Raw genomic sequence first — 8,445 nt, forward strand, 5'->3', positions numbered from 1 at the left:
TATCTCCGATCTTTCCATAGCGACGTTTAAATATACTTATATAGATATTAATTATGTTCAGGAGTAAGGAGAGCGTATCGATAATTAGGCAAATTAAAAGACGAACAATATTCTCGTTCGACGAGCGTGTAAAATATCACGCGAACACAATGTTCACAAATCACATGCTTTTACGTTGACGCAAAGTGCGCGCGCGTTATTAATATACTTATAAACATGTTCGGTCTACAATTTAATGAATAATGTATCTGTAATTGTACACGTGTATTCCTCCGTGTTGTCCGCCATTTCCGGCGCCGTCTTACGAAAAGGATACGCCAATCTCCTTCATTCTTTTTCTCTCTTTTTCTCCTAATGGAAGGAAATCGTAATAAGATGGAAGAAAAATAACAGGGAGGGACTGTATCACACCTTCTGTCCGACGTGTTGCATATCTTATTATGATTTGCTCAAATGCGTGACGTACATTTACGAGTAAGACAGTAACGATAGGAAGGAGACACGGAAAGAAAAGAGGGATGGTAGTTGCGGCGCCGTCGCAAAGACAATGAGTAATTAATGGCACCGTATTATGAATATCATCTCGAGCGTGCGAATTCGCATTTCCGCGACAACGGCGCGATCCGAAACAATCACATATGTGCGTGCGTGTGTAAGGGAAACGACGAGACGAAAAACTAGCCTCGCGTGCATCGCTTCTATCGTTTGCACGCATGCATTTTTATTCGGCTCTTATGCGAATCTTCATATTCCTATCTGAACAATGCCTCTTCTAAATACCACAAGCAAATTGAGATAATATAGATTGTCCGCTGATTAATCTTGACTTCAAGACACATTTTAATTAAAGTCATAATTAGCACAATATTTAACGTTATGAAGCGAGGCTAATCTGCATCTAAAATCGAAATTATTTCTTGACAGTTTTTTAATCAATCTGTGAGTAGTACAGAAAGTTAAACATTCGGATATATGTACATGTAAATATTCATTTGTGCAAACGTAATTAAGCAGACGATAGATCTTGAATTTAAATAAGTCAGACCATTAAACGATATGAGACCTTCGATATAACATATAAGAGAAAATAACAGCATGGACAAATATCAATCCGTGGGCACGTTTCCGTTCATGATGCTATTTCATACAAGGCATTTTTATTAAGCGATCGTTTCATTAAGAGATAATATCAAACTAATCTATAAATATAAAATGTTAAGTGGAGCTTACATTTTCATCATTGCGAACGACACGTCAAGGTCTTCGGGATATCGCGCTGTACGAACCATTTATTGCGAGAGCAGAAATATTAAGAAGGCGTTATCTCACAATTAGTCTCGTTCGACTCGGGCAGGCAGGTGAAAAGAGCTGCTTTTCCAGCTCGCGTGTCAGGCAACAGCTGCCGGCCCCGATGGCTCTCTTTCGCTTTTTAAAGGTAATACAATACGTGCATTTGATCGCGACCGACGATCCACTTTAATGCGTAGTAGCATTATGATAGTTACAAGTGAATCCGATAAGGTCTATGAATTTATCGCCGCACGGATGATTTTGATTATCGAAATAATGTGTGTTGGATATCGGACGGAAAATTATGCTGCAGGTACTACAGTATGAGATCATCGTTTTCTTCTGTATTTCGTATCGTAAAATGGGTAACTTGAGCCAAATTTATCAATTTATAAAATTAAAAAAAATAAATTTATTTATATAACTTTAGCTCAAATTAAAACTATCTATTTTTTAAAATCTTTGGAGTGGAATCTAATTCTAAAGAAATCTTACTCTTAAAAATTGATAATTGAGCCACCTTTTTTCAACATTGGCTCAATTGTCATTCTTTAAAATTAGATTCCATTCCAAAGATTTTAGAAAATAGACAATACATCCAAAATCAGAACGTAAGACATTTTAATATGCTGTCTAAGCATTTTCAAAACTTCGCTGATTCATAATCGAAATCAAAGCAATATCGATCGATTTTTCGGACCGTTTGATTTAATATCGATTACATTTTCTATTGATCTTCGAAGAAGATCGATATTTATCAACGTGCATCGATAAAATGTGGATCTTCTTTTGAAGATCAGTAAAAAATATCAAATGGCCCTAAAAAGCAATTAACTTCAAATCGACTTGTGATTCCGGAATTGAACTTGAATTATCTGATTTTGCAGTATCTATATATTTATAATTAGATAAAGTATCTCTATCGTAAGTCTAAATTAAATCGTGATATGTGATAAAATATGAGCTATGCTCACATCTGTAGCTGTAACATACCTCTTTTGCTGAAGGAAAACTAGTTTAATATATAAAAGTCGTTGAAAGCCGATCAGACGAGAAGAGCCGATTACGTAGTATGGCCTTGAATTAAGGTATGCAAAACGCGAAGCCAACGATATATGAAGTCTCTATAAACAGCTTTGTCCCTTTCAATTGACAAATCGAAATTCATGAAGAATTGATCTTTGAATGAACACGAGCGGTGCAGTAGTCCTAAGAATAACAAAAGGAGCCAAATTAAAACTCGACAGGTTACAACATAGGTTTCAACACTTTTGAGCGCAACTCAAATGATGCGTCATCAATTGTTTTCCATTGAAAGGCTATTCATCGCCCGACGGTCTCGCGAACATGCTTCGCCTCGGCATAATTCGCAGACGGTATCTACGGTGAAAAGTAACCGCAATCGGTCAGGGACATCATGTATTCCTGCCGTGGGCTAGCATTCATGAAAGAGCACGTTGTATCACGTACACGCCGCGGTCACGATGCTCGCGTCGATAAGTACGACAAATTGCACGTAATTGTATGCGTGTGTGAGTCATTATCCGGTAGAGACGAAAACACAGACGAAACTGTCTTAAAAGTGCATTTTATACATGTAAAATATACGAAACATTTGAAGGGAGGAAATGCGCGAAGGAGGGAAAAAAGTAGGTGCATCTGAAACGTATCAAAATATTGTTGTATCCTGTATGTATTTTTCATATGACATAAATATAAAATGGAGTTTTTTAAGTAAGCTTCTATTTATTGATCTTAATTTAGAAAAGTCTTGTTGCATTAATTAGATTTTTAGTAGATTTAAGTAGAAAAATACACATCAGACATTTATAATTAAATCTATTAAACATTTTAATGGAGATGACCATACAGTACAGATCATACCAGCAATATTACAATACATTGCAATAATGTTGCTGCAAACTCCTGTATGGACATAAATTCAATTACAATAACTAGAATTCTGATGATCATAATTAGACTTCTGATACATATAATCAGAATTATTTCGTTTTATTATACTTCTTATTGATAACCAAAACATTTTCTTTCAGTATATTTCTACATTCAAGAAATTTTACAAACATATCACTTTGAGTGTCTCTTGATTAAATTATAAGAGAAAAGAATAAATGAACAGAAAAAGATTTTCGTAAATTGAATTTGCAGATGCAATATGTTTCATTTCAATTATACTTGCGGCATGCATAATCGTAGTACATTACATTGGCTATATGTGTCGCCGACTAAAGGTTCCATGGTGGAAAAATGCGTAACGAAAGAGCCGATTTGAATCTGTATAATGCTTTTACCCTCAATTAAAATCACCCTCGAGATACGCGGCCGAGCGCGACATTTGGCCGCGTTACGGAAGTGCGATTAAAAAATCGTCCCCGTGACTGAGTTCATGAACGACGCTCGACTGTATATCGTGGCGTTTAATATCGAACTGTGCAATAAACGATAGTGACAAATGTGTCAAAACCACGATCGTAGTTATCGAAATGGGACGCACCCTCCGCGTTCAGGCACCCTCGATAATACGAGCTGAGAGAGAGAAGGGGTTGGCTGATTCGCGCGTGGAAAGAGCGCGTGGCTCACCCCCTTAAAATTTCTAATTTATTTCACTTTAAATTCCCCGCGCCTATAGGTACGCGCGCAAAAGTCACGACATATAAACACAGTCACATATAGAACGAAAAACGGCACATATATATGGGGTGGACTTTACGCGTCACCCTTTTGCCAACTCCAATAGCATGCGACACGTGTGTCCTCGCGACAAGTGGCACGACACACCCTTTACTGAGCTCACGCACGCACCCTTGCTCATCCCTTCGTGATGTGGATGTGCACTTACGAGGTGTCGCAAAAGCAACGGCTTCTTACGATTCGTAGATATTTTGGAAATCTAATTAAGAACAGCTTATTGCTTAAACGTTCAAATCGATAGTTTTTGAACTAGAAACGCGACAGAGACTTTATAGAATTTTTTATTTTACATCACGAACAGATAACTTTATATCCTTAAAGCATTTAAATGGATTTTAATGAGATTATAATGAACCAGGATATTAAAAAAAATAGAACATCTCGATGATTATAAAGTTTGAATTTTAATTATCAATTAGGCATATTGGATTCACATTATTAAAGTGAGTGACTTTTGAAACACTCTGTATGTAGGTGAGTACGTGCACGCGGAGAACCCTCTTTTTATGCTCACGATAATATTTTAAAGTAGCAATGTCCTGGCACGCGGAGTCTCGAGACAATATCGCGTCCCTACCGCCACTTCGTCTCTGTCTTTCTCGTCTCTGTTCGTTTCTTCTCTCGAGTGCGCCTACTCGCGCGTAACATGTCCTTTTTTTCTGCCTCACTTTTTCGTTTTTCTCTCTTTCATCCTTGCAGCAGCCTTCAGGAACAGGACAGCTGCCGGCCACCAATATCACGCACGCGTATATCACCGTTGAAGATTTTCAATTTTAATATTTTCCTACATCGAGCCGCCTTTACGAGCAGCTATATCATAACGGCACTTCTCCATTCCTCCGCCTATTCCAGAAGTGTGAAGGAATCGGGGGAGGAAGCTTTCGCACGTTCCGAGAATATCTCGTTCTTCGACGTGGGCCTGCTCGAAAATCGGCTGGAAGGCAATATCATTTTCTGCGATCTATCATGTAGATATTTTTTTACATGTCTTGTATATTTTCGCATGATCAAAATTCAACTCCAAAAAGTTCGATTATTGTACTTCATTCTACTTGTACGTTCTATTTATTTCTGATATAAGTAAAATATTACAATAATCAAATTTTTCGATTCAACTAAATTATTTTTAAGAGATTTATTTGCCCATATTCAAACAAAAGATTAGGTGATTCAATCAAATAGGTTTTTTAGTGAGTATATTCACTGCAGTGATATTAGGATTACATCAAAATTTTTGAAACTGAACAGGTAAAAAATAGCAGACATTTCGTTTGCAACTTTGAACGCACACAAAAATGCATGTTAAATTAGTAAAATATGTCTTAGAAAGAATATGGCTTATTGTAAGCCACAAATCGTAAAAAATTGATTGATCGCTTATTCTTTTCACATTTGATTGATCGGCTTAAAAGTTATTACTTATATTGTAAAATGGGACTAATACAGGATAACGCGAGAGTCAAAGCAAAATACTTAAAAGGTACCTTAAAACCTCGAATGGCTTCGAGAAATTCCTCTGAACATTCTCGAATATGCTAAAAGAAGAGAACGAGAGGAAAAAGGAATTCTAACTGCGATGAAGATACAAAACTGAAACATAGACGAGTCTAATCGGATAATACCTAACTAAAACTTTTCTAGAGATTTCTGGAGATTTCTAGAGATTAGGTTTCATAGTAGACACTTTGCTTAAGCACCTATTTCATATTTTTTCTTTTCCAATTTTTAATGATCCAAGTTGCAGTAATTTGTAAAAACTAAAAAATTCAGAGTTAGGAAAGTTACTTTGTAAAAATAACTAATTACAGTATTTTTTCTTCCAAAAGTAACTAGTTACAGTTCCAAATTAGACTAAAAATTAACTCGTTACAATTACAGTTACAGTTACAGTTACTAAAAAAGTAACCTTCTAGTTATTTTTCAGTTACTTTTCTATTATAATAATAGAACAATATGAGTGACATCAATATCATTAGAACTGTTAAAACAAAAAAAAATTTACGTTTTACTGACCAAAAACTATTTCGAAGCATTTGTAGCATCAAGTAAACTGCCTTATTAATCAGTATTCAGATTTTAACCAATCACATTAAATTAATAAATAAGTTTAAAATGTAAGTAAGTGTTAAATTAGTTATTAGTTATTAGAAGAAACTATAACTAAATTAAGTTACAATTATTGAAAAAAGTAACTGTAATTGTTACAATTGTAACTTAGTTACAAGTTACAGTTAGTTACTGCCCAACCCTGCTAAAAATATTATAACGCACGACAGATAATTTCTCTTATTGTTAACAATTTTTCATATTATCCATTCCTAATGATGAATACTAATAAGGAATTACATAGTTATCACTCATGAGGAACATTCTAGTCGCATCTACGAAGCCCTAACTAAGGATAGAATGACCGTTGTCGGACAAAGATGCAGGCGCCAGGCGATGCAGACGGCTTACGGGAGCCTCCTGTGGGTACGGGGCTTGGGGGACGTGGCCATCGTTTTTTTGCGGGGATTAAATGCGAGCCGATGCTGCGATAAGCCGTAGAAAAGCACGGTAGAAGCGGTGACAGATTATGCCAGTGACTGCGACCCGCTTCGTCGTCGAGACTGCGGCGCACCCGTTTTATTTAACACCAACTGAGGATTTAAAAAAAGAGTGGTAAGTGGCGGCAAAACCGCGGTAAATTCTTACGATAAGCAGGCCGGAGTTTCTCCACCGACGAAACCAAACGTTCGAAAAAAACGGACCGCTCGCGCTATGATTTTTCACGCTAAAAGCGCCATCAGTCAGATCCGTTCGGTATTGCACCGAGAAACATTCCGCTGTATCGAAAATTCCAAAGCTTGCGTGATGAGATGAAGTTGCGCAGCTTGATGTTAACATCCTGGGTAAAATAACTTGTTCGAGTCAGTGACATTTTAAATAATGCAAGAATTCAAAGAAAACTGATGAATATCGAGTAACACGCGAATCGAAGCACGCATAAGGAAGAGAATTTTTTTTATTTTCCGTTATCGTGCTTTTTATAATTTACTGATTTTTTTCAGGTTTCCGGCGGCTATATCAAGCGAACCGGTATCGATGCCCTCGAGTGGCGGATATTAGTCGAGGATGAGATCGGCGCTATGCCACGGGCGATTCCGCGTGCATTACGAAGCTATCGGGTAATCGCGGAGTTCTTTTTTTTTTTATTCTTTTCCCACCGTCCTTTCATTTGCCACGGGATTGGGGGAAAGCCAGTGCCCGGGATAAGCCGTAGGAAAGCGCGGCACGGGAGCGATGCCGGTGACAGATTACGCCGCGCCGCGCGATCCGCAGTCTGGTCCTAAAGCCGCGCCGTGGAAAAAAGCAGAGCGAGGATTCGCCGAGGACAGATCTCCCTCGTCCGGGTGTGGATTACCTACTCTACATCGGTACGTACACGAGCACGACCGTATTCATTATATCCGGCGCTAATCCCCAGCAACATCGAGTCAGCCGGGATTGTCATTGGGAAGGTACGAAAATAGCGACGTCTGCGCGCATAATGTTTCTGTATTAAGGAAATCTCTCATACACTCTTATGCATGTACTCTTGATTCTCTTCTGCTAGACTCTTGACTTCTGGGCTTTACTCTTGAAAAATATCGTGTACAAAAATACTAAGAAAATCTATAATATATATGTAACGTATACTTTGATATTTTCGTATATTTTAATTTCTCTGTTTTATATCAAATTATTTAAGAAACTATTTTCTAATTAAAGAAACTATTTTCCAATTTTTTTTTTGTATAACTTAGAAATTATCGAAGCGGTAAAGAAAATTGTCGTTTTTTTTTCGATAAGATTTCTGCAGTTGAGAGAACGCTCAACGGATGACAACGAATTGTAGAAGAACGTGGATTTAGAGGCAAGGAAGAAAAGGTGTGCTGCGGTGTCGACAGGTCAGTTCGGATTACACCGGCGGAAACAAATGAGTCTACCGTGCGCGAAGAAGATATGGTGAAAACCTTACAAGAAGATAAATGAACCGGCTTTCGGAATACACGCGCTTCGAATTCAATTTCCATCTAATGATGGAACGACAAAGGAAAAAATTAAACGAGTTAAGTAAACTTCTTTCAGCTGCTCGACAATTCAAAAATATTAAATATTTCAATATTTATATATAAAAATCGTTATATTCTCGCTAATTGTAAGTGTAATATAAAAAATTAAATTTTTATAAAATTATGATGTATCGCTCAAAATCTTATGTGATAGAAGGAAGAAAGATTAACATTTAGAGGGAGATCTATTTTTAAAATCTTACAGCATTTTCTCGAGTAAAACTTTGCGAATAATATTAGCAACAGGAATAAATATAAAACATTAAAGAAATAAAAAATTAGAAATAGATTGAACATAATGCATAATATATATAAATAAAACACATCATATATCTAACATATATATATA

General features: G+C 36.7%; 1 protein-coding gene across 1 annotated transcript in view; it reads right to left on the minus strand.

Annotated features, from left to right (window-relative positions):
- LOC108690387 (ankyrin repeat domain-containing protein SOWAHB) overlaps window positions 1–8,445 on the minus strand; it is a 126,219-nt gene that overhangs the window by 5,322 nt on the left and 112,452 nt on the right. The gene's annotated exons all lie outside the window — the stretch shown is intronic.

This window comes from Atta colombica, unplaced genomic scaffold, assembly GCF_001594045.1.
Source record: "Atta colombica isolate Treedump-2 unplaced genomic scaffold, Acol1.0 scaffold32, whole genome shotgun sequence".
In the NCBI taxonomy this organism is placed as follows: Eukaryota; Metazoa; Arthropoda; class Insecta; order Hymenoptera; family Formicidae; genus Atta; species Atta colombica.